The sequence below is a fragment of the Palaemon carinicauda genome, chromosome 22 (genome assembly GCF_036898095.1).
Source record: "Palaemon carinicauda isolate YSFRI2023 chromosome 22, ASM3689809v2, whole genome shotgun sequence".
In the NCBI taxonomy this organism is placed as follows: Eukaryota; Metazoa; Arthropoda; class Malacostraca; order Decapoda; family Palaemonidae; genus Palaemon; species Palaemon carinicauda.
Genome location: NC_090746.1, coordinates 60,726,160 through 60,738,363, shown reverse-complemented (window position 1 = coordinate 60,738,363; position 12,204 = coordinate 60,726,160). Strand labels below are relative to the sequence as shown.

Genomic DNA, 12,204 nt, shown 5'->3' with positions numbered 1-12,204 from the left:
CAGTTTCGGCGCCGCATATGTAAGTGCTCTGGAGCCTACAGTGGACATATATCTAGGTCTTCTCACAAAAAGACATCTGCATACTGAAATGACGCTCTGTGTTCCCTATATAATAAAGGGCAAGTTTCTGTATATATATATATATATATATATATATATATATATATATATATATATATATATATGTATACACACAAACACACGCACACACACACACACACATATATATATATATATATATATATATATATATATATACACATATATACGTATACATATATATATATATATATATATATATATATATATATATGTATATATTTCCTGTCACACTGAGCGGCAAATACTCTGAAAGCACAATCTCCCACAAATTGCCCAAACTGCCGTGTGTTAGTTAGGAAGAGGGGGAAGAGTTGAATCTGTGTGTGTGTGTGATTGTGCGTATCTATCTAAATATTAAACCGTCATTTTTAACGGATCGTACACACTAGTTTTGTCGTATACATGGAATGTTTACCAGGTAGTTGAATAGTAATCTTTCTTTATTTTTTTTCCATCTTTACAACTTAGGTAAGCTTCTCATGCGTATTCTTTTTTTTATTGTTTATTTTACCCCTCTCCTTTTGTTCTATACCATTTTCATTTGGGGCTGCTCTCAGTGAAGACAAAGAAATAAGTTGAATGTTCATATATTTTCCCCTTCTATTCAAGTTTTGCCTAATTTGTTTTATTCATGAAATGTTTACCAGTCATTTGAATGGTAGGCTTTTTATATTTCCGCCCATTATTACTGATAGCATAAACTTATCATTTATATTAACTTTTATTTATTTATCGATTTTATCATACTCCTTTTGTTCTATTCTTTTTTCCTTTCGTGACGCTGTCAGGGAAGACAAAGAAATAAAACGTCCGTCTTTTCCGTCTCTATTCAATAAGGCCTCCAAACTTTCATTAGAGTCTGCGTCCTCATAGTTGATGAGCAGTAGATTTTTTTTTTTTTTTTTTTTTTTGTATCTTTTATAATAGATTCGTCGTCACAGTGACTGCGGTAGTAAGTTGCTACGCGCTGCACCAGATCAGACTTTTGCCTCACATTCGTCCTGAGAGTTCAGATGAACCGCGTGAAAGCAGTGAAGAGAAAACTGTTATCACTTTTACTGTAAGGGTTCAGGAGAGGGGAATGATCGGGAGATGTCGTTTCTGGTTGATAAGCATTAACTGTGTTGTGTAGCTAATATTGAATTTATAAATACAATTAAAAGAAGTAAATTATCGTTTGTTATATGTAGTTGATATTCAATTAAACTCTCTCTTTTCCCCCATTATCTTTATATTAAGGGTCGGTTGCCTTCTATCCAAGGCATCCTCTTCCACCAAACGTCTTCTCTTCTCTTATTTCATATATTTATTTTTCTCACAATTCCATAACTTTATTTTAATCATTTTTATTATGATCATTATCATTACTTGCTAAGCTACAATCCTAGATGGAAAAGTAAGATGCTATAAGCCCAAAGGCTCCAACAGTGAAAATAACTCAGTGAGGAAAGGAAATAAGAAAATAAATAAATAAAAGAGAATTAATGAATAATATAAAATATTTCAAGAACAGCAACAACATTAAAATAGATCTTTCATATATGAATTATAAAACTTGAAAAAAATCAAGGGGAAGAAAAATAAGATAGTAAGGAGTAACCGAGTGTACCCTTAAGCAAGAGAACTCATAACTCAAGACAGTGGAAGACCATTGTACAGAGGCTATAGCACTATCAAAGATTAGAGAACAATGGTTTGATTTTGGAGTGTCTTCCTAGAAGAGCAGCTTACCATAGCTAAAGAGTCTCTTCTACCATTACCAAAAGGAAAGTAGCCACAGAATCATCAAAGTGCAGTAGTTAACCTCTAGAGTGAAGAAGAATTGTTTGGTAATCTCAATGTTGTCAGGTGTATGAGGACAGAGGAGAAAGTGGAAAGAATATGCCAGACTATTCGGTGTATGTGTAGGCAAAGAAAAAAGAGCCGTAACCAGAAAGCTGGATCCATTGTAATACAGTCTGGCCAGTCAAAGGACCCAATAACTCTCCAGCGGTAGTATCTCAAAACGGGTGGTTGGTGCCCGAGCCAACCTACTACCTTTATCTATATATTTATTTAATCATTTATGTAAAATAGTAATAACATCAAATATTACCAAATTTTGCAACCATTTAGAAAAAGAATCTCATTGAATAACATCATTAATACAAAGACCACCTATTTATATACGATAGTTACCCATTGCAAGAACATCCGACATCAGACATTAGCAATGACCTCAGCAAAGGACTTAGCAACCCAGAGTTAGTAGAAGAGCAAGCGGACTTTTTATCTTATCTTCCTTTTCTCATTAGCTCAGTTTATCATCAGGTCTGAAATGTCAGAGACTTTCTTTCACTTATTTTTTATTTGCGTTTTAGTTTTTGTCTTCGTTTTTTTCTCATTAGACTTTTCTTTATAAACTATCTTTCATACGGTTTTCAGTATATATATATATATATATATATATATATACATATATATACATGTATATATATATATATGTATATATATATATATTTATGTGTGTGCAGGTGTGAGTATAATATATACAGTATATATATATATATATATATATATATATATATATATATATATATATGTATGTATATACATATATATATATGTGTGTGTGTGTGTGTGTCTGAGGCTAAGTAGTTAAATGTTGAATGCGGTAATGATTTGCATTGTTCCTTTTTAGAACTGACGTAGTAATAAAAAAAAGTTATGTATGTTTATTTGTACACACACACACACATATATATATATATGTGTGTGTGTGTGTGTGTGTGTGGTTGTGTGTCATTAAGCTGGAGGAAGGATCAGAAAAACGAAATTTTGGACTAGCGCTTTCGTATTTTCATACCTCTTCAGGTCAGCTTAGGGGCATATATACATCGCATGCTCCAACGATAGATCGTCGTGTATATATATATATATATATATATATATATATATATATATATATACATATATATATATTTATATATATATATATGTATGTATATACATGTATGCATATACATGTATGTATGTATATATATATATATATATATACTGTATATATATATATATATATATATATATATATATATACTGTGTATATATATATGTATATATATATATACTGTATATATATATATATATATATATATATATATATATATATATATATATATATATATATATATATATACTGTATATATATATATATATATATATATATATATATATATATACTGTATATATATATATATATATATATATATATATGTGTGTGTGTGTGTGTGCGTATGTATATTTTTGCGGGTGGGTTATTTAGCTAGCGAATAAGTAGTTGTTTTCGTAATTCCTATTTCATATCTTGCTATTATTCCACACAATCTAGTAAGTACTACATGTACCTCTATATTTAAAATTTTTTATATTATCTTAACAGCTATAAATCAAAATGGAAAGAGATGGAACAGCCCTTAACTTGAAGAACAAGTTTATGTAGAATAGACTGTAGAAGAGAAAATGGTCGTAAGAAAATGAAAAAATGGATAACATCAAAGATAATTTCTTAAACATCCGTAGATTATAATGATCTTCAAATACACAATGGAAAACTTAGGGGAAAACATTTTATTGCAACATTCATTTTCCATTAAATTAATGTGAAAAATGACAGTTATGAAGAAAACCTTCGGGTTATTTTCTGATATTAAATCTGCCTTTGAATCTGGACAAACTGTTTTCCTAGATATCGTCCTCTTCTGTAAGCCCTTTTGAGATCAACGTTTATAAAGAATTTAATAATATTTGTAAGAAAAGAAATCATTGCCTCTCAAGAAATTTGATAAGATTTATATATATAAAAAAAACTAAACTTGTTGTGTCCCCATACACTAAAAAAAATCATCATTTACGTAAGAACGGTTAATTAATACAGTTGTCTTCACTAATTCCGGTACACTGACGTCTTCATAGCTTCCAGCGAAGTGTACCGGAATTAATGAAACCAACTGTACCAGTTATTAGATACTAGAAAGTGATTCATCCTTGCATAAATTAAAAAGATAAAAAAATAGGCCTTAAGCTTAGACATCTGTTTCCGTGAATAATTAGCTCTGAGTCAGTGTCACGTGGGACCATGGGCTCATTCTGCCTTATCTCAATTCAGTGCAACGTTGTAACTGCTCTAAATAGTACGAGCGTAGTTTACATTTCTTCTTGTAATTATTTGATTTTCTTCAATATTTCATAGTAATTATTTAGTTTTCTTAGAGATTTTTGTAAATAATTATTTTGTTTTCTTCAAGATTTCTTAGTAATTATTTAGTTCTCTTAGATATTTCTCAGGGATTCTTTAGTTTTCTTTGAGATTTCTTAGTAATTATTTAGTTCTCTTAGATATTTCTCAGGGATTCTTTAGTTTTCTTTGAGATTTCTTAGTAATTATTTAGTTCTCTTAGATATTTCTCAGGGATTCTTTAGTTTTCTTTGAGATTTCTTAGTAATTATTTAGTTCTCTTAGATATATTTCTTTGAGATTTCTTAGTAATTATTTAGTACTCTTAGATATTTCTCAGGGATTATTTAGTTTTCTTTGAGATTTCTTAGTAATTATTTAGTTCTCTTAATGTTTTTTTTTTAGTAATTATTTAGTTCTCTTAATATATATTTTTTTTTTAGTAATTATTTAGTTTTCTTTGAGAGTTTTCAGGTTTGTAGAGCAGAATCGGAGTGAATAGTCAAGGAATTTTTTTATTATTATTAAAGAGTTTTATTAGGATTGTGAAATTACTCTTTTGACATACGCAAGAAAGCGGCTTCAGTTTCATATAACGCAAAAACTTTTTCTGTAGACCATATAAATTTAAGATCCTCTAGATTCATCGGCATTTAATTTTATATGAAAATTATATATGTATATATATATATATATATATATATATATATATATATATATATATATATATATATATATATATATATATATCATCATCATCATCATCATCATCTCCTACGCCTGTTTACGCAAAAGGCCCCAATTAGATTTCGCCAGTTGCCTCTATCTTGAGCTTTTAAATCAATACTTCTCCATTCATCATCTCGTACTTCACGCTTCATAGTCCTCAGCCTTGTAGGCCTGGGTCTTCTAACTCTTCTAATGCCTTGTGAAACCCAGTTGAAAGTTTGATGAACTAATCTCTCTTCGGGAGTGTGAAGAGCATGCCCAAACCATCTCCATCTATCCCTCACCGTAATCTCATCCACATATGGCACTTGAATAATCTCTCTCATAGTTATATATATATATATATATATATATATATATATATATTATATATATATATATATATATATATATATATATATATATATATATATATATATGTGTGTGTGTGTGTGTGTGTGTGTTCAAATATATATAGTCAGATACCTCTTATTGGTTATATAGAGAAGATGTATGTATGTATGTATGTATTTGTAAATCTCTAACCCTGTCAGACCGAGTCCGGAAACAAAGAACTGTCTAAACACGCCATCTACTGAATTGGTTGATTTGGTCCTTTGACTGGGAGCCCCTTGCTGAGTTGCTCTCTCTCTCTCTCTCTCTCTCTCTCTCTCTCTCTCTCTCTCTCTCTCTCTCTCTCTCTCTCTCTCTTTCAGCAATGAATTGGCGTAATTATGAACCTCTCTGGTTTAGAGAAGCATTGACATAGTTAATTAGATTGATTCAAACATAAATAATTCGAAAGCAGAGAACCCATTATTTCCATATGATTATTAACAATCAGGTCCATATTATATGGACTCCTCTAATTAGTCGAGGTTCTTATCATTTGGTAAATTAAAGATGCTCTAGAGTAATCCTGCAGCCTCTGACGTTACCAAGCCAGATATAAATACCCCCATTGGAACACGTGATGCCCATATTAGGTAGTGGATGGGGCTAGGATCCTGTACACGGGGCGGGTTGTGGTCTGGGACCTGGGTGATGGTGGAGTTTCGCTCGGGTCCAGTTCAGTGTAGTCCGATGTTCCGGCTTAGAAACAGCGATGGTATTTGGACAATGACGTAACGGACCCATACAGACTTCGTTTGAATGCTGCACCTTTGCTTATTTTAGTTACCTCATTGTTTTCATTTATTTTTTTCATCATTTAAGAATGTGTTATCTAAGATATCGATTCGTTCATGTCCCCTTGTGCTGTACATTTTCAGTGTTGAGTTATCCTAGTTAAAGTTTATTATTATTATTATTATTATTATTATTATTATTGTTTTTATATAGGGCTGTAATTAGTTATAAGTATACATTATATATTATATAACCACATCAAATTATTATGTTACTAACGTTTTCGTTTATTCCGTAATCACAAGGATACGATGCATAAGGATAACAGATAAACGAATGAAACAATGCGCAAGGTAATACTTCCACTTATGTATGGCTGTAAGTTAAAAGAACCCTTCATCCATTTGATAATCCTTTGAAAATATCTAGTCGTATTGGATTGCAGAGTTACAGCTTCTCTACTCTGAGAAAAAAAAATATCAGGCTCTCCTAGTGTCTGATCGTAAGGAAATTGTCTTATTCAGTGAATAGAGAAGGAATGATAGATAGATTTGAAGGTCATGAAAATTAATATCATTCCGATACAGTTGCAGAGGTTATATACTGAATAAACTGTTATCCGGGGGGGGGATAATTGGGAACAGATGGAATGATTAAATATAGCAAGATAAAGATATTTCTTTGATAAGAGATATAAAACTCATCAGTTCCAACCGCCTCCCCACCCATAGGCCTGAGTAACCTTAGGAAATTTGTAATCCTACAATTTATTCATTGAAGGCATTTGTTATTCCTGTGACATTCATCCTCCCTTTCGATATGAGATAGTGTGAAGATTTGCCATAAATACTAATATATTCCTACTCTAATCAGGGAAAAGTAAAATAAGTACAGAGCATTGTTGTATGGCCTTGGTGTTATTTGAATAGCCCTGCCCATAGTTTGGAATGTCCGTAGGGAGATTTATCATAGACTAATGTTCACTGAACGGTCAAACAATTGTAGTTTTTGCTGTGAAGAGAAGACCGGTTTCTATTAAGCTAGACCAAAAATATTCATTTGGTTTTTCATCTATACACCAAAGTACAGAGTTCGATTTATGATCAAAACAACATTAAATGAAAAAGAAAATATCAAATGATGAATAAATTCTCATTAGAACTCACAATCCCAGTACATTGATGCATCAACTGTCTGATGAAAAATACCCTAGGTAGGAAATCTTACCTCTTGGCGAATAAAAGCTGAGCAAAGCAGCTGTAATGAATAGCAGCATGTCGGTGTCTTGAGCACCTTCGTCTCAGCTTACACTAGTGTCTGACTTTCTGTGCAAGTGAGCGCTCTGAACTCTCAAGTAACAAGTTCCCGCGCTTAGTGCTCAGGTGAACAGAGGTGGAGAAGGAGTGTGTCTGATGACGCTGGAAGAAAACACGTTAAATGGTAAGTCTTTGTGTATCTCAATTTACACGGTAGAATAAGTTTGTTGTCGTATATTTAATTACTAGTTTTAACGAGATAGATGTATGTGCATGTATGTAGTTTGTTCGAACTTGCCTGGGAACAAGTTTGTTGACCTATAGTGAGACAGTGATGGTCTAAAAGGCCGCACAAATAGCTTTATATTGTACGGCCAATTGCAGCTTTCCTCTTTAAGAGTTATATGTCTGAAACCTTGCTTGTTTTGGCCTGGTTTGGCAAGACGAGATATGGCTAGTTGTCACGTAAGATCTGTTTAGAATATAGACCATAAATTTGATGTAACTGTACCTGCATCACAATAATTGTTGTTAGTTAAGTAAATTTTTTTATTCAAAACCGAGTGCGTTTTCGGTATATTAAATACATTTTTGCAATATTTCGTCTAAAATCAATTCGCTCAAGTCTAGTGGTTTCTCTATCTGAAGGCACTCGGGAAACTTCAGTATCAATTACAAACGATGCCATTTCATTATCTCATATAATAAAGAGTAAGTATCTGTATATATATATATATATATATATATATATATATATATATATATATATATATATATATATATATAATTCTTTTCCGGTCACCCTCACTGATATTGGCAGATGAATAATTAGGATAGGGATAGAGAGAATAGTCATACCCTGGTGAGAGGAAGTACCCCGAGAGGGACACTGTATGCGTGCGCTCTTGCATGTGTGGGGATATCGATTTTTGACAAGTCACTCACACTAATATTGCCACATTAATTAGTTATCTGGAAAAAAAAATAGTAAAAATAAACCCCGGTGATTAGGTATGATTGATTCTTTTGCCAAGGAATTTCATGGAAAGAGTATGACTTTAGTTATGCCATAATTTCACGACGAAAATCTAAACAAGTGTGTTGTATTGTTTGTTTGCAGGGTGGGATACGATAGTTGTGGGGATGGGGAAAATGGTGAAAGGGCAGAACTGTATTGAGACGTGGGTTAGCGGGAGCGTTGATTCGTGTTTGCACTTTTGAAAAATATTTACTTGCATATATACGCTACACAATTATATATATATATATATATATATATATATATATATATATATATATATATATATATATATGTGTGTGTGTGTGTGTGTGTGTGTGTGTTTGTGTGTGTGTGTATATCCTCCCACGCCTATTAGCACAAAGGGCCTCGGTTAGATTTCCCCAGTCGTCTCTATCTTGAGCTTTTAAATCAATACTTTTCCATTCATCATTTCCTATTTCAAGCTTCATAGTCCTCGGCCATGTAGGCCTTTGTCTTCCAACTCTTCTAGTGCCTTGTGGAGCTCAGTTGAAAGTTTGGTGAACTAATCTCTCTTGGGGAGTGTGAAGAGCATGGCCAAATCATCTCCATCTACCCCTCATCCCCATATGGTACTCGAGTAATCTCTCATATAGTTTCATTTCTAATCCTGTCCTGTCATTCAACTTCCAATGTTCTTCTGAGGGCTTTATTTTCAAATCTACAAACTGTGTTGGATATTATTTCATTGTCATATCCATACAGTAACACCGATGTCACTAAACTGATATAAAGTCTGATCTTTATATGTAATTCAATACGATTTAATTTTCAATTTTTACTTAACCTAGCCATTATATGATTTGCTTTTTTCAATCCTTCATTAAACTCGAATTCCTGTATTAGAGATTAAATGGGTTTTTCCGGAGCATAATACCTGTCCATTATTGAAATTTGGTGAAAATCCGACTAGAACATTTGCTGTAATCCTGCTAACAGGTAAACAAACAGATAAATAGATAAACCAAGGTAATTTTATACTCTTGATGGGATTAGTAATAATAATAATAATAATAATAAGAAGAAGAAGAAGAAGAAGAAGAAGAAGAAGAAGAAGAAGAAGAAGAAGAAGAAGAAGAAGAAGAAGCCGAATAAGAAGAATATAAGTAGATTAACGTATTTACTTTTTTATTTGTTTTATATTTGTCAATACACAAACACACGATATAACCTTACAAAGTAAGAAAAAAATTCTTATTTGATCGAGCGTAAAAATGTATCCGTTGAAGTCCATGTGATGGAAATAATAATGTGATACTGATCTTCGATTTCTGAAAGAGTAGCTGGATTTATTCGGAATTTTTCAAAGGTGACGTTTCATTTCAAATACCCCGAAGGTAAAAATGACACTATTCGTCGCAGTCTTGTTTTATCTTTTATATATTTTGTTTCTTGAATAGAAACGTTTAGAAATATTTTCCCCCTGGACAATACAGGGTGTTCTAAAGGTCTCTCCGCAATAAGCATTTGAACGATAAGGGACTTATGCGTGGCATGACAAGGCAAAAGAATAATGGGTTTCGAATGATCACTGCGGTGAGACTTTTTGAACACCCTGTATTTAGCTATTACAGGTTAAGTAATGATATGATGTTGGAGTTTTAATATTTTTAGATGGTTTTATTGATATTTTTAAGAAGTAAATTCGGAGTAATCGTTGCCTTACAAGACTCGTGAAAGCATTACAGATGTAAAAATATTTAGTATGACAACCATTTCTAGAAAACATAATTGCCTTGATATATTCTTCATTAATTGAAAAGTAATTTGGCTTGAGATGTTAGAATATTTTCAACGCACCAAGTTATTTGGTATGAAAAAAAAAAAAATCATTTTACGGGAAGCGGAAGAAAAGATATTTGGAAATTTATTGTTTACTTTTCATTTTCATTTGACAGAATATAGAAAAAAAATCACTATACTGATAATACTGATAATTATGAAAGTCTTACAGTATTAACTCAAGAATGTATATTTTTTAAATGCTTTCATTCTTCATCACGCACAAAATTTCTTAGACCAATCGAATGTAATTGGAGATAAAAAGTTGAAGACTTGTTTATAAAAATCACCGTATATATGATGAAATTTTAGTCTGATTTATTTTCATCCGCTGGAAAAGAGGTCAAGTCTAAATTATTTACAACCCTTGAGGCCTGACCTTGGTAATAAGGTACTAGCAAATTCACATAATTTAAATGATATAAGGCTTTTCAAATAATAGACAGCATTGCAATTAAGATATTGCATCATGATTATCACATTCACTCTCAGTTTTATACATAATCTTTCCCGAAGGATTTGCGAAGAGAATAGGCAGCTTTACCTTGCTGTAGCCAGCAGATGTTATTTTATTATTATTATTATTATTATTATTATTATTATTATTATTATTACTTGCTAAGCCACAACCCTAGTTGGAAAAGCAGGATGCTATAAGCCCAGGGACCCCAACAGGGGAAAATAGCATTAACAACATTGAAATAAATATTTCTGATATAAACTACAAAAACTTTAACAAAGCAAGAAGATAAATTAGATAGAATAGTGTGCTCGAGTGTACCTTTAAGTAAGAGAACTCTAACCCAAGACAGTTGGAAGACCATGGTACAGAGGCTATGGCACTTCCCAAGACTAGACAAAAATGGTTTGATTTTGGAGTGTCCTTCTAAGAGCTGCTTGCCATAGCTAAAGAGTCTTTTCTACCCTTACCAAGAGGAAAATAGTCACTGAACAATTGCAGTGCAATAGTTAACCCCTTGGATGAAGGAGAATTGTTTGGTAATCTCAGTGGTTGTCAGGTGAATAAGGACAGTGGAGAATCTGTAAAGATTAAGCCGGACTATTTGTAGTATGTGCAGGCAAAAGGAAAGTGAACCGTAACCAGAGAGAAGGATTCAATGTAGTAATGTCTGACCAGTCAAAATACTCCATAACTCTAGCGGTATTATTTCAACGGGTGGCTGGTGCCCTGGCAAATCTACTACCTATAAGGGTTTCAAGGGTTTCGGTCTCGTAATAATTGTGCCTGAGTGGGGATACCTTAACGTGTGGAAAGGGTTTGTATATTGCCATGATCAGCAAAGCTGTACTAGTTACGGCCACCCATATTAGGATGATTTGCTGTGAGCGATCAGACAAGTCTCCCACCATTACCACTCCGCAATGGTCAGCGTGGTGATGAAAATTGCCAAGCCTTAGACATGACTAAGGGCGTGTCTGAGGGCTTTGTCCTGCAGTGGACAAGAAACAGCTGCATTTGTCGTTGTTCTTGTATCTTTGTTGTTTCTGAATACGAAAATGAGATATGTTGACGGAACTGTGATAATAAACACGGGTTTAAAACTATACTTAAAAAATCAATTATTTTTCAATTTCTCATTTGGAAGGAAAGTGACCATATAAGTTTCAAGTTGGCTTTTAAAGAGCATCTTGAAAATATAGTAAGAGGTAGCAAAAGGAAACGCTTCCACTCTCATATATGTTATCTCTGTTCTGATACAAGTTCTGGGACAAAAGCAAACACTGATACGTGAGAGAACATATTTCAATGTTAAGAATTCTCACAAACACAGATAGTTCGTCATTGTATCTTCGGACCACAGATGGCCAGGAGAGCGATATGATAAGAGATTTTGACCCTGATTAGTTTATTCTGGATTCGCACTGACTCTTATTCTTCGACGTTTTCTCGAAATCTTAAAAGTATCCTGACGCAATGTCATTAATTGCAATTAGTGATGCAAAACTCAATACAT

General features: G+C 32.6%; 1 protein-coding gene across 1 annotated transcript in view; it reads left to right on the top strand.

Annotated features, from left to right (window-relative positions):
- The first annotated feature begins 7,464 nt into the window (after window positions 1-7,464).
- LOC137616113 (uncharacterized) overlaps window positions 7,465-12,204 on the top strand; it is a 39,900-nt gene continuing 35,160 nt past the window's right edge. The window contains exon 1 of the mRNA XM_068345791.1: window positions 7,465-7,591. The gene's annotated coding sequence lies outside the window, so the exon portion shown is untranslated. The remainder of the gene's footprint in view (window positions 7,592-12,204) is intronic.